Source organism: Lagopus muta, chromosome 6 (genome assembly GCF_023343835.1).
Source record: "Lagopus muta isolate bLagMut1 chromosome 6, bLagMut1 primary, whole genome shotgun sequence".
Lineage (NCBI taxonomy): Eukaryota > Metazoa > Chordata > Aves > Galliformes > Phasianidae > Lagopus > Lagopus muta.
In genome coordinates, this window is record NC_064438.1 from 16597791 (window position 1) to 16617672 (window position 19882).

A 19882-nucleotide genomic window follows, 5' to 3' on the forward strand; every position below is an offset into this window, starting at 1 on the left:
TGGAGGAACACACATTGAGAATGGTTTTCAAATTATGTGACTGAACCTAAAAAATTAATTTCTCTGAGTTATCTTTTCATCATGGGTAACATTTCACTTGAACTAACGCGCACACATCTGTAATATTTCTCACGTATCTACTTGTATTTTTTCCATTGCTTTTGAGTCTGCTAGGGTCGGTTCTCACTTAGTAATAATTCTACAGTTCAAGTTAGAAAGGTTGATCCAAATAACCTTGAGAAATCTCACAGTTATCACAGCTGAGTTGTTTAAATAGTGTTAATGTCTTTTCTCCTTTAGAAGAACATGTGGAAAGACTGAAGTCAGTTTCTCAGTTTAGCTGCCAATGACAGCCAATAAAAGAGTTTAACAGTCATTACCATTGTGTTTCTTTGCTTCTCCCCTTTTGTAGCAGGCAATCAGAAAGCATACTTTCTTGTTCCAGTTTTTGTGGACTGACATTGAGATAAGACACCTCTGGTTCACTGGTACACATCCGTAGGATGACAGCAGGACATGTTTCTTCCAGCATTCCTCCCACACTGGATACTGTGAGGTAAAAAAAAAAAAAAAAAGAAAAAAAAAAAGAAAAAAAAAAAGAAAAGGAAAAAAAGACCAACCGTGATTCATTCATATACCAGTATCTGGAAACTTCAGAATCATAGAACATCCTGAGTTGGAAGGGACCCACAAGGATAATCAGGTCTAACTCCTTGCTTCTTGAACTCTGACAGCTTGGGGTCCTGCCTGTTGTTTTGAGGAGCCTTTTCCATTCCCACCACCCTCTGGTGAAGAACATTTTCCTAACCCCCACCCAGCCCTCCCCTGATGCAGCTCCATCAGGCCCTGTCGCTGTCACAGAGCAGAGCTCAGCACTGCCCTCCACTCCCTATGAGGATCTGCAGCCACCACGCGGCCTCTGCTCAGTTCCTCTGCTCTGGGCTGAGCACATCCAGGAACCTCAGACCCCCCCTTACACAACTTGTCCTCCATACCTTTCACCATCTTCATGGATGCATTCTAACAGTTTTTATGTCCTCCTGATACTGTGGCACCCAAACAGCATCCAGTGCTGGAGGTGAGGACACACAGCACAGAGCAGAGCACAGCAGGACAAGCCCTTCCCTTGCCCAGCAGCAGTGCTGGGCCTGGTGCACCCTAGGGTATGGATGGCCCTTTGGGCAGCCAGGGCACACTGCTAGCTCACATCAACTTGCCACCAGCCAGAACACCTGATCCCCTTCCGTAGGGCTGCTCTCCAGTCTCTTGTCTTGTAGGTCATTCTGTACTACAGTCAGGGTTGCTCACTTTCAGAGGCAATCTGGCAGTTGCTTAACTTCAACTGGTTGGTAACTATGTAAACCTCTAATTTGTCATGATCTCTCTGCAAGTTCCCTCCACCTCAAAGGAGTCAATAGTTCCTCCCAATTTTGTACCATCTGCAAACTTTCTTAGTATGTGTTTGAGTCCTACATCCAGATCATTTACAAAAGCATTGAAGAGAACTGCCCCTAAAATGGAGCCCTGTGGAACCCCTCTAGATACCCACCACCAGCTTGGTGTAACTCCAGTTACTGTAACTCTATCAGCCTGCCTCATCAGCACCTCATGGCATTATGCTGCATGGTGAATATTTTGTCCAGAAGGATACTGCAAGAAACAGTATCAAAACTTGGCTGAAATCCAAGATGACATGAACTGGCTTCCCTTGGTCAAGTAGGCGGGCAACCTCATCGTAAAACGGGACAAGGGGAAATGGCTTTAAGTTGAAGGAGGAAAGATTGAGGTTGGATATCAGGGGGAAATTCTTCACAGAGAGAGTGGTGAGGTGTTGGAACAGGCTGCCCAGAGACCCCTGGATGCCCTGTCCCTGGAGGTGTTCAAGGCCAGGTTGGATGGGGCGCTGGGCAGCCTGTTGGTCTAGTATTGAATGGGGAGGTTGGTGGCCCTGTTTGTGGCAGGGAGGTTGGAGATTCATGGTCCCTGAGGTCCCTCCCAACCCTGGCCATTCTGTGATTCTGTGAAAAGGAGATTAAATTTGTTAAACAGAACTTTCCCCTTGTGAATTTGTTTTGGCTGTGACTAACTGTCTTCTCTGAGAGGCATTAAGCAGCACTGAGAACCTGGCTGGAACCAGGAGTCAGGCAATAGCTTAGCTGAAGCTTTAGATTTTAAACACTGCCCCCAAGCATCTAAAATTGTAGCCAAGCTATTAAGTCCTTTTATGAAAGTATGTTAAACCCTTAGATAACAGAACCTTTAATTACTCCTGATTGAGCCACATAATCCATTAAGAGAAGGAACTGCCACATGACTTGTATGACACTCATGATTTTGCCATTGTGTCAGTGTGTACACATTACTCTGATAAAAATGCTGATAACATTTGCTACTGCATCAACCAAGACAATAAAACAATACACTTGCTAACAAAGAGTTAATGAATCTGAACAACAGCTAGCTATTACATGAAATTGCCAGCTACTCCATTTTTTAGTGGATTCTCCTCCTCCAATAGACTAAGCTTGGGCATTTCCAGTATTACAGCTCCCCGCTGTCACATTTTGCAATCTGTTTTTCACAATAAAAGACCAAGCAGCTAAAAAGATAAGCATCAAATTATGATTAAAGGATCTACCTTCATGATAGGCAGTAGATTCTCCTATCCTTGATAGGACAATGAGAAATTGTTTCAAATTAAAAGAGGGGAGATTTAGATTGGATATAAGGAAGAAGGTTTTTACAATAAGGGTGCTGGCACAGGTTGCCCAGAGAGGTGGTGGATGCTCCATCCCTGGAGACATTTAAGGCCAGGCTGGATGGGCTCTGAGCACCTGATGAATTAATCTTGTATGCAGGTTAGAAGCTGAACAGAGATTTTTCAAACTAAGCTGTTGCATATTGTGTGTAATTAAGATACTTGCTTATTCCCAGAGGAAGTCTATTTAGTTACCTGTCTGCAGGCATGGAGTTCATGAACACTGGAGAAAGATTAACTAAATGAATGCCATCAAAGTTACATCTGTAGCCTCCTATAGCCTGCACAAATGCTGAAAAATTGGTTTAATATTTCCACTGATTGATGCATAAGCATTTTCCATAACATTTGGAAGATGTCCTGGAAAGTAATTCAAGGAGATTAGTGCTGAACTAGTGCTTCCATTACTGTCATGCTTTGTACTAAGTGTGTCCCTCTCTACTAACACCCCATTTGGGGATACGTTCCTTTACTCTGTCAGAAGGGGCAACTAATGATATATTTGCAACGTTATACTCTGATAAATACCTTGATTTGGTTTGAATAGCAAAAAAAAAAAAAAAAAAGACAGGGTATTCATTTGCCTGATAATCAGTACATGAGATTCAATGTTCCTTTCTCTGTTTTCTACTTCAAACTGCTAGAAAATAGATTGAATGAACTGCGTAGGATTCCTCCTTTGTTACTGTACCTGGGTAAAATCTTTTTCACAGGTTCCTCTTTCATTACAGTTGTGTGGGCAACAGTAATAATTTCGGTAACAGATAACACTGTGAATTTTAACAACACAAGAAACTGAATGATATCAGTTACTTGTCTTGTTAAACACATAATTACATAGTACTCTGTACATAACATAATAATCAGAGCAGCCAGCCACAACACAGACACCAAAATCTCCATAAACAGATCTCTGAAAGCAGCACACAGTGTGCTCACTGAAACAAACAAAAGGGGAAAAAAAGAAAAAAAAAGAAGCACTAATTAAGCTCTGCAAGCCAAATCAAAGCATAGATGAACTAAAACAAACAAACAAAAAAAACAACTTAAAAAATTGCAATATCTAAGAATGCAGGTTGTACCCCTGAGCTACTATTTTCTGCCTATAGCTCTTTGTCTTTTTCTTTTTTGATTCATTGTGTTCACATGGTGCCATATGTTACAGGAATGAGAAGTAGGCAGCAGAGCTTAGTGCTACTCACTGGAGTTAACAGCAACAAGCATGAAAGTCTGCTACAGTAGGGATGTGAAAAGGTGCTAATGCTTTATTGAGGACTTATGACATGAATCCGTTCAGCCAAACTGTTGCTATGGATAAGACACTGTCATTCACATGAGCTGAAATAAATTTGGATCTCTGAAAGCACACACCTGTACAGGTTCATGCTGGCAGCCTATACCCAGAAGTGTTATGGAAACCAAGGCTGGCATCTATTAACAAGTGCATGTTGTCCACAGATGGCATTGAGGTTAGGTGGCTGGACCAACAGTTGTGCTAGTGCGTAAAGCTGGCAATATTGACTCCAAGCACAAGCATATATACGTTACTGTCTTCCTAGCTGGAAAGCAGCTTTGCAGAAAATGACTTAGGAATCCGAGTGGGCATCAAACTGAACATAAGACAGCAATGTGCTCATGCCACTAAGAAAGCTAATGGTATTTTTGGCTGCATTTGGCAAAGTATCACTAGCAAATCAAGAGAGGTGATCCTTACACTCTACTCAGCACCGGTGTGGAGAAAGAGGCATGCAAGTCTTATGTGTCCTTGTGTTTTCTGCTAAACAAGACACTATGTCTAAGCTCCAGAAAAGGTAGTGCATAAGAACACAAGTATTGTGAATATCTCTAAGTAGGAAGGAGACAGTTTCTTGGGCCAAGAACTTCTAAAAAGCTCAGTAGTTGTACAGCGTGTAAATGAGCACAGAATCCTTTCTGTTACCAAATTGTTCAGCTAGATCTGCTCACCATCTAAGCAACTCAAGTATCAAGGACTCAAGTTGCAAAACCATAATCTTCAAAGAATTTCTTTCTTGAGAAGAGGAGGCTCGGGGGGACCTCATTGCTCTCTACAACTTCCTGAAGGGAGGTTGTAGTGAGCTGGCGGTCGGCCTCTTCTCTCATGTCATTAGTGATAGGACCAGGGGGAATGGTTTCAAGCTACGCCAGGGGAGATTCAGGCTGGACATGAGGAAGTATTACTTTTCAGAAAGGGTGGTCAGGCACTGGAATGGATGCCCAGGGAGGTGGTGGAATCACCGAGCCTGGGGGTGTTCAAGAAAAGGCTGGATGTTGCGTTGAGGGACATGGTTTAGAGGGAGCTACTGGTGGTAGGTGAACGGTTGGACTGGATGATCTTGAAGGTCTTTTCCAACCTTGGTGATTCTATGATTCTATGATTTCTTCAGTCTTAGGAGAACTGATAAGTTCCTTAAGTAGCCAGTACGTGAGTGACTCTGTGAACAAGTCTCTATAAAGAAAAGACCACTTAGCAATTCCTGTTGACTGCTACACACAGACACACAAATTGATATATGTCAAATACAACTTGTCATTGATAACTCACTAAAAAATCTGGTCCTTGATCTCCAAGACAGTCTACGTTTACCTTCTACTTCCTAGGCTTAATTTTTATCGGTCAGTGATCAAGATGACGAATGTCAATAGCGACGGACTCATTTAAAAATAGAACATCATAGCTTTTGTGGAAGTATTAGGCCTCCAAAATGTTGCAGCTCCATGACCACCAACTCTCCCTTTACTGCTATGAATCAAAGATCATGTTCTAGAGAAGAGATTATCAGTGACACACAGTTTGACTAGAACAGCTCCTCAGAGACACACAGCAGAAGGACAGTATTGGAACAATAAGCCACTTCTGCAAGAACCTGTAGTAAGTCTTCAGAAGTTCTTAATATTGTTCATGGTCCTGAACACCTGCACAGAATTCAAGATAGTCACAACTGCAGTTGTGATACAACTATTTATTACATGCATGGGATTATCTGTGCTGAAACAGACACAAGGTTTTACAGCAGGAATGGATGGGTGGTATCTCTGAAAATAAAGTCAGGCTTCACAGGGAAAGTATATAGCTGCAGTTTGAGTCTGCAGGGAGACAAAAAGCCAAAGCTCAGCTTATTTTACATTGGTCAAACAATGAAGAAGGCTTTTTAAACTAAATCAACAGCAAGGAAAAGTCTAAGGAAACTGTGAAGTAATACTTGATGTTACCTAACAAGTGAGAATGGAGAAAAGCCAGAAACTTCTAAGGCATTTTTGCTTCACTTTCTTAATATCGCTGATAGATCCTGAACTGCCCAGTGCTCTGTGATGTTAAACACCGGAGAAGTTCTCTTAGAGAGGTGATTGATTTCCTGTGCCTGTCAGTCACAGAACTGTAAGGGCTGGAAGGGACCCCTGTATATTACCCAGTCCAATCCCCTGCTAAAGCATGTTCCTTATAGCAGGTTGCACAGAAAAGTGTCCAGGTGAGTCCTAAGTATCTCCAGAGAATGAGGCTCCACAATCTCTGTGGACAGCCTGTCCCAGTGCTCTCAGTGATCATGAGGTATTTGGATAATGGCCTTAATTATATACTTCAACTTCTGGTTAGTTCTCAGGCAGTTGCACTGCCTCCAGTTGCACTGGATGATCTCTTTAGGTCCCTTCCAACTGAGCTATTCTGTTCTATTCTATTCTCTGTTCTGCTCTGCTCAAGTATTCTACTGACATCAGTGTGGTCTTGCACTGTCATATGATACAATGTGTTCTTTCATAATAACAGATCTTATCTTCTCCCTCCCCCCCCCCAAATACATTAGAGTATGACACAACAGCTGCAGTGCAAAGAGATTTGCTGAATAGAAAGAGTGATACCATCTCTTTTTCTGACACACCATACTACGCCCTTTTTGGCTAGAAGAGTTGATTATGCCCTGCTTTGGTGACAACTGCACCCACAAGCTCTGGGAAGATGTCTTAACTCCTTGAAGAAACCATGGAACCATATGTAAGCATTCTCACAGTAACTTCTCTCTTTTAGCTTCCTAAATTCTTTGGAAAACCCTGCAATATTCTCATTTATTTCATTCTAATCATTTGTCAAAGCACCAGGTCACCACTTTAAACATTCTTGTCATATTTTGATCTTAATCAGACCAGAAGTTCTCTGTACGTAATTCAGTGCTGAAGAGGCACTATGCATGTGCCTCTACATGTCTGAACAAAAACATGAGAGTATCATCACGAAGGAGAAGCATCCTGATGTGATGGAAATTCAAAACCTATTTGAGCCAAGCTATGCATACTGGGTTGCAAAAACAGGGGCAGAAACAAACATGAATAAAATGTACAAAATATACATCTTTAGTGGCATGGTGGGAGCTATCACTGAATGTTACAAATGGGGAAGGACAGCTCACAGTGTACCCAGTCTAAAAGTTTTTCAAGTTTCTCTCCAAATCATGCAACACAACAAAGGATACAGACATCCTTTGAACACAGTGCTTCCTAGGGTATATTAGCATGGAATAAATTCCAGGTCTGCTAGTAGAACAAATAGAAGATAAACTGAAAAAGAAGTCAAACGCAAAATTAAGAGATAATTGTAATCACGTTTAAAGACACTGCATAATAGAACAGATTTTGTAACATTAATGGGGATGTGATTTTTCTTACCAGCCCACTCTTTCACATCTCAAACTTTACGATGCATGACAGCAATTACTCTGCTACTACAGCAGAATGTAGACATAATGATCACATACAACCTCTGCTTGAACCTCTCTGTAAAATTAAGTGCATGTTTACTTACTCCAGGACATATGAGACAAATCTGCACCAGGGGTGGATCAGGCTGGACATCAGAAAAAAAATGTATTTACCACGAGGGTGGCAAAACACTAAACCAGTGTTTCCTAGAGAGCTGCTGATGCCCCATGCCTGCCAGAGTTCAGAAGGCATTTGGGCAATGCTCTCATTAATATGCTTTAACCTGAAGTGATCAGGTGGCTGGACTCGATCATCTTTGAAGGTCCCTTCCCAATGAGCTATCCTGTCTCGTCCTATCCCATCCCCACAGGAAGTGTTCCACTAAGTAGAACTACAAGTCAGAAACTCAGGAACTGAACTCTTTCTCTTTCTAAATAACTTTACCTTGCGGTGTCCTTTTCCATTTCAATAGTAGCTGTTTTTCAGACATCTGAAAATCAGGGAACTGAGTATTTCTAACTCAGTAATCAGAAAAATTGAGAACAGGATTAAAGTTATTCCCAGATTCTTACATAATTTATATGATGCCCCACTCTGGTAACTCCTCTCCTTCCTCCTCTCTGCTACATATACAAATGTTCATACTTGTTTTAGTATTAGGAGAGGATTTCTCTCTATTTTCCCCAGCTGAACAAATACTTAGGCCTAGACTCACTATATCTAATCCTAACTGTCTAACTCAAATTATCTTCCTACATTAAGAAATTAGGCTCCCTCTGGCCAATCCAATTGGATACACACTTCAAGTGGGCAACTGCTTTAGCAGGCCATAGATAACCCCATACAGATTACTACACCAACTCAAAATTTGGACCCTTTTATCCTCTTCATCAGGATTCTGGCATCCCATTCTCACCCCCCTAGAGTCAAAAGTGCAGACCAAACTGATTGTCTCCACAGCAAGAGAATCCCTATTTCCTTCTACTCGATAGAATCTATGCAAAGCAGCAGAGATATGAGTTACAACTGTTTCAAAGGATACACTGTCATCCATACATGCCATCCAAAGCATCAGAGAGAGGGGCTGAAATCTCATAGACAGTCCTGGTCTTTCTTGGCAGTCATTTATCACAGCACAGCTGAAATGCTCTCTCATCATCAAGTTCTGCCCATTTGAAGGTAGACCTGGAAAATTCTCTGCTGATTTCACCTTCACACTGCCAGTCTGTAAGGGAGAGAGTGATTGATACTGCACAGTTCTTAATTTCTTAGTCCTTGGGTTTCAGAAATGGGTTTTATATGTGTTTTATAACCACTACTCCTTTTTTAACCTTCTGGAAAGGAAAACAAAGGAAGTGGCATTCTTTATATACAAGCCACCGCAGTTTCTCTTTTTGTTTTTTTCCTATAAAGGACAAGAACTGTAAATTTCAAGAGAAAAAGCACAATGCTAATAATCCAGTAAATATTTCCTATGCATGGAGCTTATGGACTCTCCATATCTGCATTGACTCACAGATATCATTTATGGAAAGCTTTATCAATGTTAGTAGTTGGAGAAAACTGATTACTACAATTAAACCCACAAGATAAAGATCCATCCTGCCTTCCCATCTGAGATATAGCAGCAGGTACCGACAAGTCACATCAAATAGCAGATGAAAACACATTACATAAGGCTGTAATTTATCATCATGAGGAGTCACTTCTACAAGAAAGACATAACATGTGCTTCTTTCACCTGACCTCATGAAAGGTGCTTCCTTTCTTTAAGTGTGAGAGTAAAAGCAGTATTTCTTTGCATCTACTGGGCTCCTACAAAAGACAGCTGATAATTACATTGTTATTCAACAGAACTTAAATGTACTTATCTACATACTTTAAAATATTTGGAGAACAATGCTGGAAAAAAATCACCCCAAAATTTGCTTGGTTCTTTTTCTTTTTTTCCCCTCTCATGAGCTCAACATTCCATTCCTGTGATTTACCTAATATCCCTCCCTCTTCATTTTGAGCTAATAGCTCTGAAGACTGGGGAACCTACAGTTTGCGCATCATCTAGAAGAGGTTTCCCTCATAGAGTACAAAAGCCCTGGCATTTGTCTTTCACCACTGATAATTCCTTATCTGATAGGTTCTAGGTCTGCATCTTAGAAGCACATCACAGCAGTAGCTCACAGACATCATTGCACTCCCACAGTTCTTCCCCTCTTTCTCCTTTCAGGTGGTATCAGGCAGCAGTACTGTTCCTCTTAACATATCATTAATGAAGTCCTCATTTAGGATTTTATTCTCCCCTTGGAAACCTATTACATTCTTTCTCAGCCTCTGAATTCCTGTGTGATTTCAGACAGATCATGCCAGTAGGGAAAACCTCTGTGTACATATCTACTCTAGACACTCTAAACGAATGAGCTCACTTGAGTGGGGCTGAGCTCATGTGACACTTTCAGATAATTCAAGCACTGAAAACAGCATAGCTACATAACATTTTCCTGGGCTAACTGATTCAGTATCACAACACCACACGTACAAGTATTGGAATAAAAAGGTAATAATTTCCAACACCAGAGGGTGCTCAAGCCATACATGTGTGACATTGAATGAGCAGGCTGAGTAAAAGAAGGGTGAGGATAATTTGAGCAGCTTCTTTGCTCTGTTTGTGAATGACTAGTAAAGAAATAAAATGATCTGAAAGTAAAAAAAAGCTGGAAAAATGTGACTACAAAATCCTAACAGATGAACACGTGCCATGTCTCAAAAAAGGGTAAGTTGAGCACTGGAATAATTCAGACACAATAAATTAATTTACTGAATTAGCTTAATGTATGCACAATATCAATTATTTATTTTTTCTCTCTATGTAATCATTTAAGAAAGATGGACAGCCTAACTTAAATCTAGAGATGATAATCTTTTATCATGGACAAGGGAACCTAGACAACAGCTTAAGCTAAATGCCTAGCTTATAAGGTCAGGCAAGATGAATCCTATTTAACAAGTCCTTCATTACTATGATTGATAATAACTTTTTTTTTTGAGCAGCCATTGCTGAAGGCAGAAGTTTGAGGCTATGGGAAAAGCGAAAGCACTTGAGATCTACTCAGAATTTTTCCTCATTCTACTCAGTGAACAACTTACCTCTTCACCTTTGCTTTTATAAATGAAATAGCAGAGATCTGTAAGGGACTGTACTTTCACATCTAACCACAACAGATTTCAGAAACAAAGTCGAAAGAAGCAAGTGAAACAGGAGATCAAACAAACGTGTGGAGAATTACCCTCTCACCATTACCATGTGCACTCACTGCACCTCAACTGTAATAATGGGTCTGCATCATCCTTTTTTATCCTCTCTAGGGGGAAAAAACAATTAAAACCATGGTCAGCTATTCAACCAATCTCAATTGAAAATTGGTGCATTGCACACTTAGAGTTGTCTTACAAAATCCCAAACACCCACTCATTCTGGGAGAACAATTTTCAGTCACTTTTTTTTTTTTTTTTTTTTTTGAGGGAAATGAGGGGGAGCAAAGTAGGGCAATATAATTTATTCTATCAATTTGGAACAAGGATCAAGATTAAAAGGGAGGATCTATATTTTGTAGCTGGACTGGTTTCTTGCACAACCTGTACCTAGCACCTACTAGGTTACCTCACTGCAGTCTTACATGTGAGGTGACTGGTTCCACATTGCATCACAACTCATCCTTTCTTTTTGGATGTTCCTCCTCTGCTTCCCTGCTAATTGAAAAGAAGCAGAAACAGGAAGTTAATGGTAACCATTTTGTTAGCCAAACCACACAAATCATTATCACTTGCCAAACCAAACTTCTCAGGTTAACAAAGAAGTCTGGCATGTAATTGCATTTGGAAATATAATATAGAATAATATATTGATACTCATATTTGTACAGATGACATTGTACTCAGGATATGCTGACTTACTTCATATAGCCAGGCCCACAAGCACAGCTAGCTCTGGAAATTGTATGAGTTTGCTAAATGCAATGCCATTATAAAGAATGCTATAATTTTGACATTTAAAGACATAAATCACAGACAAATCACCTCATCTGTGCCTTCGAATATATCTAACAATAATCAACAACTGTTTTGAAAACCTCTTGGTGAGGAAATAATCACATAATTATCATTCCTTTACATTAAAATTTAAAGGTCCAACATGCAAGGAGCAGACAATATTCATTAATCCAAAATGAGTGATGTTCAGTGGTTAAACACAGTGAATGCTGGTCTGCAGTAGCTGTAATATAGCAACAAGGTTATTGCACCAGAAACATCTTCCTATAGGGGCAGGAAGTGGTCACACATTGCTAGCTATGCTCTGGGACAAAACAAACAGTTTTACTTTATTCAGTTAAACTTAAGGTTTCCTACATCCTACTTAACTGTTACCAAAGGTTCTTAGCTTTCCAAACAACTTTTAATGATCTTCTGGGAAAAAAAAGGGAAAAAAAGATACACACACACACACACACACACACACACACACACACACAAAAAAAAAAAAGAATATATAAAATATAAATTAGTATTTGTATAAATAAATGTAATTGAAGATTGCAAAATCATTTTCGGTCTCATTTAGTTTGCTTATTTCAGAATACACGACGTGGTTTTTTGTTTTTACTCATCTGGTACTGTCTCCAACCATAACCTGCCATTTCCTCTTTCACTTTCTGTTCTATCCCATTTCCATTCATCCTTTCCAGGCCTAATTATCTTCATGAAGCCTTTCACAAAGCCTGAAAAGTTCACAGATGAGGTAGGCAAAGAATAGCAATCCTCTTCCAAAGGGAATTAGATCATCTTGGAGTTAATATTAAGGAGGATCACATTGCCCCTGTGGTTTGTGGACAATTTTTAATCCACAGAGCATAGTTCAGGAATGCCAGATAATTCTTTTAGTTCAGAGAAAGCAGGGAAGGCAGGTTTGAATGAGGCAACAAGAGGACTGGAGCTGCACATAAAGTTTTCTGAGATGTTCAGGACAGGTACCTTTTGACCTGGAAAGTCTATAGCTCTCTCCATATGAACACATCCAAGAGCACAAACACAGCCTGAGTCTGGATAAATGACACAGGAAATGTCCAGTCATGCACTGACTTTCTGTAGCCTAATTTTCCTGAAGGGCACACCCAGTGCACAGATCCAAAGGAGAGTGCCGGCAAAACCCAGAAGGCTGTCAATCTAAATGGCTGCTCCCTTACAGTTTGGAAAGCTGTCGTTGCCTATAGGATACAGGTTGAAACCATCCACCTGTCACAAAGACTCTGTCAACAGGACATTCTTCAGAAGCTGCATTTTCTTTCAAATCCAGGCTCACTCTATAAGCATTGTGTTCTAAAGTCTGTTCCTCACGTATACTGCGGTCCACCTGAAGCATTAACTTTGGGAGGAAATTGACAGCATTTTAACAGCGCTTACTAGGTGTATTGCGCCAATCCAGCATGACGGATATTAATGGATAACATGCAAGTATTGCAGTTTACCTCTTTTACTTGCTCCTAATCCTAATCAGACAAGTAGTACCCTTGGACAATGCCTGTGGGATATTTCTGAAAATCTAAACAGACTACTATTATTTAATCCTAGCCCTGGGCAGTTCCAGTTGCTTGCATACAAATTGCTCAAAAGGTAATAAACCTAAGGAAGGATGTGATGATGCTAGACAAACAAAGCACTACAACACACTGGCTGACCCAGTGCTGCGAGTGCTGTCTTTTGGATATTAAACACGAAGCTTGACAGCAACTGGAATTATACATGGCTAATCTGGATCTTGAAATATGACCTTCTACATATCAAGATCTCCCAGTTTCCTTGGACAAAAAGCTGCAGGCGACATAATGGAATTAATTTCATAATGCAGTTCCCTTTGTAGGAGGCATACAATGGCTTTGTGAGCTGCAGACTGAGGCAAAGGAATGAACTTCATTAGCTTAGGCTATTGGAGTGTGTCCCAACCACTACTGGGCTGTCAGAGGATATAACACAGAGAAAGAAGATGCAAGCTGCATAGCACCACATCCCTTCTGGCCATAGGATGAAATTAGACATAACCTAATCAGGGAGAAGATGAAAAATATCTGCTGCTTCTAATGTGTCAGCATTTAGCCCATGATAGGCACCTCTGGGTTTGTTGTTGTTGCTGTGTTTCCTGTGGATGCATTTTCAGCGTTGGTATCAGCACTTGCTATTCTATCATGAGCTGTGCAGTTCTGGGTATTTTTCTTACCATTCCAGCTTTCAGCAGTCACAAAAATGAGTATAATCCTCATTTGTGAATAATAAATAAATTATAAATAAATTATAAATAAATCCTGTATTTGTGAATAGAGTTGAAGAAGGAAGGGAAGGAGGTGTAATACATTTTTGCTTCAGCTTACTCAGATGATGTTGATGTTTTTTTCCTCAGTGTGTAAGAGGAACTCAGAAGTCATTGACACCTGGGAGATGGCTTTTGGGACAAGGATATTTGGAATGCATGGAGCTCTGGCTAGGGTTGGTTGAGGAGTCAACTGAGTTAATGAGTTAGCATTAAGAACGGACCCACAAAGGTAACATTTTAGCGGGTGCATGCTACAGGTTGCCTGATCAGAAAGAAAAAACAAGTGGATGAGGCCCTCTAGGGACAGATGGGAACAGACTCATATTCACAGGCCCTGGTGCTCATGAGGAACTTCAACTATTACCTACTGGAAGGGGCCAGCATCGTGCTCTGACAGCCAGGAAGGCAAACCACACTTCAAGGTGCATTACACACAGCATGGCTGGGCTGCTCAAAGGTGGTGATCCTCCCAGTATATTTTGCATCGGTAAAACTTAACCTTGAATATCGTGTGCAGTTCTGAGATCCACAACACAACAAGGATGTTAAAGTTCTTGAAAGCATCCAGAGGAGGTCACCAAAGCTGTGACAGGACTGGAGGCACTGCTGTGAGGAAGGGCTGAGGGCACCTGGGCTGTCCAGTCTGAAGGTGACCTCCCTGCTCTCTGCAGCTCCTGAGGAGGGGACACAGAGAGAGGTGCCAGGCTCTGCTGCTGGGAACTGATGGCAGAATGGAATCATCCAAAGCGCACAGGGGAGGGTCAGGCTGAACATCAGGAAGCATTTCTTCATCATGGGGCAGCTCAAATGCTGGACAGGCTTCCTAGTGAGGTGGTGGTGCCTCACGTCCAGTGTTCAAGAAACATTTGGGCAATGATCTCACTTACACACTTTAACTTTTGATTATCCCTGATGTGATCAGGTGGTTGGACTTGGTGATCTTTGCAGGTTTCTTCCAACTGAACTACCCTATTCAATTCTCTCTTATTTTTATGGTCACAACATTTATATTCTCAGCAGTGCAAAATCACATTCTATCTTTGCCCTGGCTGAACAACACTGTCTGGAATTGAGAGTTTCCTGAATGATAACTGAAGCCTGGAAGTCCAAGGATACGCAAGCTATGTTGTGAAAACAGCTCTTCTAGCCTCAGCAGCAAACACAGAGGAATTCATACAAAAGAAAACAAAAAAAACTCATCTATTTCTAGAAGTAAATGCATGACATTACCACAAGGAGGCAAACTGGCATTATTTTTCCTGAAGCTTTCTCTTGGTACAAAATGGATCCATAGCATTCCAAATTACTCCATTCACAAAAACAGATAATACATTTAGAAAAATCTCTCCTGTGGAATTCATGTTGGGGTCATCCACATATTCTGATGCTTCAACAAGTAAAAAGGTTATATGAACATTCAACAAAGTCATGACATAGTCCATCTTAGAATAAAGATGAAGAAGAGGAAGCTGTCTACGATGTATGTAATAACCTCATAACTAAATACCTCACTCAAAGCTGTCTCCCAACTTTTCAATGAATTCCTTCCCACGCTGAAAATCTAAGTCCTTTGCACTCTAGCAAGACTGTCATTGTGCAACAAAAACGTATCGAGACTGAAAAATACCAATTGAGTACAGCATGCTGTAGATCATCAATTAAATATTTAATCCAATGGAAAGAGCATAATCAGTCCTGATGAATGTACCGTGACACATTTTATCACTTAGGAAACAAGGATAATTCACAGCAACAAGCCATGTCCATCTTTATGTTATCTGCAGCAAACCTATGCAACTAAATATACTCAAGTAAAATGATGTGAACTCTACTCTGACCTTCTCAATTCTTGCCACATTCTGACCAAATTCTTGAAGATCTCTCAACTTCCTTTCATTATTTTCTTCCTGTACCAATCAATTTGAAACTCAGACAACTCTTCCTGAACAAAAGAGATTACAGATTTCTATTTTAGTATGTACATGAGCTAGAGACCTGGAGCACTCGGTTTTGCTTCCATTTTCAGATGGGAATAATGCCAAAGGTGTCATACAGTGACCGAAAGAAGCCGGGTTGAGCCCTCTTCTCTACTTAGTTCAAATATTCATCTCTGAAGTTCTCTAACCTGTTTCACATCTCTATGGCAATTTGCTTTCACAACAGGTCCAATGGCACAAGAAATTGAAACTCAGTTCCCTTTTCCAGCACAGTCTTATAGAAGATGATGATTCAGCTCATAATAGTCAAGTCTTTTGACGCAGATGTCAAGACTTCTATAATCTCCCATAATGGAGATTATATAATGAAGAATTTTCCCAAAAGGATGGGATACATGATAAAGGATACATGAAAAAGAGATACGGAGTGTTCAGGTACTGCTGTCAGGGAATTACACGAAACTATGAATTACTGCTTAATTTTTCTCTTACCTGTAGACTTCTTATGTTTAAAAACATTTGTATATTGAGAAATCAAAGTCTGTACTCTTAAGTACAAAACAGAGTAATAGTTTTCTGATTTACTTTTACTATACTCATTACTGATTTAATTGAGCTAATCATCCTCATAAATGAAAATGTCAGACTGCCTTCCATGAAAGTGACAACTGTATCTTGGTGACTGATTAGAGGAAACCTCTGATTGTCCTGCTACAGGTTTTATTTAAAAATCCATGCAACCTTGCTCTGTACCAAGGGTAGCTGTACCAGTGAGAAACAAAAGAAATTAAATCACTGTCAGCAGACCAAAGCAAGAAGAGCTCAAGACATGCTCCGCTTCATTCAACTAAACAGTAACAGCACGCTCATGGAAGAAAATGAAATACCCTAAATAAACAAGGCCAGAACACATCAAACTTTCTTTTAAGAAGAGTAGAGGAAAAAGGAAATAACAAGATCCCTGATGTGGATACAGAAAAGTTATGCCACTACAGACCAAGGAAGCGTAACTGAGGGAACCCATTCATCAAGAACCCTAGTGAGAAACAAGGAACTACTTCAGCAGTAGAAACGAGCCTGACTTTCTCTCTCCTTTTGCAAAAAGCAAGCGTGTGGAGAACTGTTCAAACTGGATGAAGATGTCAGCATAAGAGGGCTGCAATGGATGTTGACTAAAGCCTGAATGGCATCATGACTTAAGGAAAAGTTCTTGCATAGCTCCTGGAAGAGCCAGCTGCTTAGATTTGTTGCCCATTCTCTCTGCTACTCTTGGCACATTTTTTAATAGAATTCAAGAAATTAGCTGAGATCTCTGCTGCACGTAAGACTCCAGGTGTACTTGTAAGAAATAACAGATTTTCATAGAGAAGAACAGTTAACAGAAACAGTCTGACTGCTTGAATCCTGTCAATATAGTTGAAATCCCATCATTATTTACATCAAATCAACTTACAGTGAGAAAAAAAGGTCATCAAAATACCAAGACTAACAACTGAAAAGAGTAGCCCAGAGGTAAACCCATCCATAGGATGTCGTTAGCAAGAGATGAAGGTGGCAAGATAATTTACACAGATTGTATTTATAGCCACTATATAACTGACTTGGGCCGTTCAGATTTTGAACTGGTAAGCACAGCAAGGGTACAAATTAACAGTCCACACAGAAAAATGGAATGGTTAAAATAGAAAGACAGTTTTTTAGTGACAAAATATTTTTTAATACTTTATAAGTAGCCTAAATGAGAAACTCATGCCCATGATACTGAGAATTGAAAGGATTCAAGCAACATAAAAGAGCTGAGATTTTTCATCTCAGAGACAGGTTCATTGGTCCTTCAGAGAGAACACATTTTATAAGGTTGGTCAAACCATTCATCAAAATAAAAGGAACAAATTATCTGAGTAACTGAGAAGTACTTTTTCTAATATATTATTACAACACTGCTGAATTTCATCTCATTCCAGAGAGCAAAGAGGGCAGAATAGAAGCACATACTGCTTCTAATTAGAAGTCACCAAGCTTCAAATTCCAACCATTGGCAAGCTGATGGCTCCAACAAGAAGTGCTGTGGCCTAAAGGTGAGACAAGGAGACAAGAAAGTGAGAAGCAAAGGAGCAAGACTTGACTTAGAAGAGAGGTGCAGAATTAGAAATGAATGGTTAGCTGAGATAAGGCTTTGATCACGATGACTATGAGTCCTAGCAGAAGTAAGTCAGCTTATAATGACGGATAAAGTACAACTTTAAAAGCTTTCTCATAGGGTATCTTCATCAAGAGATAGGCCTCAGCAAAAGAAAGAGGCCTCAGCAAAAGAAAGAGGCCTCAGCAAAAGAAAGAGGCCTCAGCAAAAGAAAGAGGCCTCAGCAAAAGAAAGAGGCCTCAGCAAAAGAAAGAGGCCTCAGCAAAAGAAAGAGGCCTCAGCAAACACTGCTGTTTCCTCGTGTGGTATAATCTCAGTAACATCAGCTTGTAACAAAGAATAATAAAAGTTGATGACGGTGGCAAATGAGTTTATAGGTGAAAAAACGTTAATCTTCAGAAAAGTTGCTAGAAACATAACAAAACAATTAAGCCAGTTGACAAAACCCAATGAGCTTCCCAGTTTTAGAAAACCACATCATAACTCCTGCAAAACCTGAGCTAACCATGAGGCTCCGTGCTTTATTAGCCCTAGGCACTGTGGATAAAAAAAAAGTGCACTCAGATCTCAGTTGCAACAGTGTATCAATCCAGATGTAATCATTAGGGATCAACAGATATTTCCGTATGTTGAAATCTTGGCTGTTAGCTCCTGCGCTAATGTTATTACTAACAGCTGATGCTTGTAGAATGATACATTAGCTCTCCAATATATTATCACATTCAATTACTGGTGTAAAAAAAAAAAAAAAAAAAAAAGGTACATTAGAATGTTGTATGGAAATGCTAGAAGTTAAAGAAGAGCAACTGTTCTGCGCTAATGAAATCAGCCTTTGTATTTTAAGGTCATTACTATGGTATGCCACCAGTAAAGAAAAACTTCACTGCAAGATTGAAGATGCAAAGCTACCACTGCAAGATTCAGATCTCCGTTTTCATTGTGCAGCGCTGTAGTGCTTCACTGCACCATGTTTAATACCCAAAGCAGCTAGAGCTGCAGAAAAGAGAAACTTCAGCCATAGTTGAGGTTAGCCTTCAGCTACTAGTCATTAGAAATGTTCTTTTTTTTTCTTAACCCCAATCAAAAACTTACACATTGATCAGATTTTCAGTTCATCCTCTAGTACTTCTTCTACTATTACACATGCTACTAGTTCTGTCCTTAATATAACTTACTTATTAAACAGAGACAACAACCTGTTAATGCTGTCAGAACAGAGTAATGTTACATTCTGAGCAAACCACTGTAGGAAAGGCAGGATTTTATCTGACTATTGCTAACAGAACACCAGACAAAGCAAATGAATGGTCTCAAATTGCACCAGGATGGATATTAGGAAAAAATTCTTTTCTGAAAGAGTGGCTGGGCACTGGAATGGGCTGCCCAGGGAGGTGGCAGAGTCATCATCCCTCAGGATCCATGGAGGTGTGGTACCGAGGGATGTGGTTTAGTGGGCAGTATTGGTGGTAGGTGAACAGTTGGACCAGATGACCTTAGAGGTCTTTTCCCATCTTGGTGATTCTATGATTCTATGGCAACCAGAACCGCTACTCAGTTCAGTAAATGGAGGCCGAAACCAGATAACTGAACTTAGGACTAAGCGCAGTAATGATCTCAAAGTTCAGATAACATTGAGACCAAGGAAGGAAACAGTAGGCCATGGCTCAGTTTTGCAAGACTAAGATGGTTGTTATGCAGGCATCAGTTTGCCAAACCACAGCTTTTCCTGTTTGGTTCAGTTTTATTTAAAGTATTGCTGATGATGCAAAGAAGCGACTACAGGGGTCACGAAAGCCAAGAAAAGTAAAAATGAAGCAGAAGTGAAAAATTAATTGAATGAGTAGCAACTCAGGGACTCAAGGGGCAATTACTTATGTAAAGTGGGGTTATAAGGCCACGTGGAATAAAAGCAGGGAGAACGAAGACAATTGTTCAACAGGACTGGGGATCTACGTATTTCAAGGAACTGCAGCAGCTGGCAT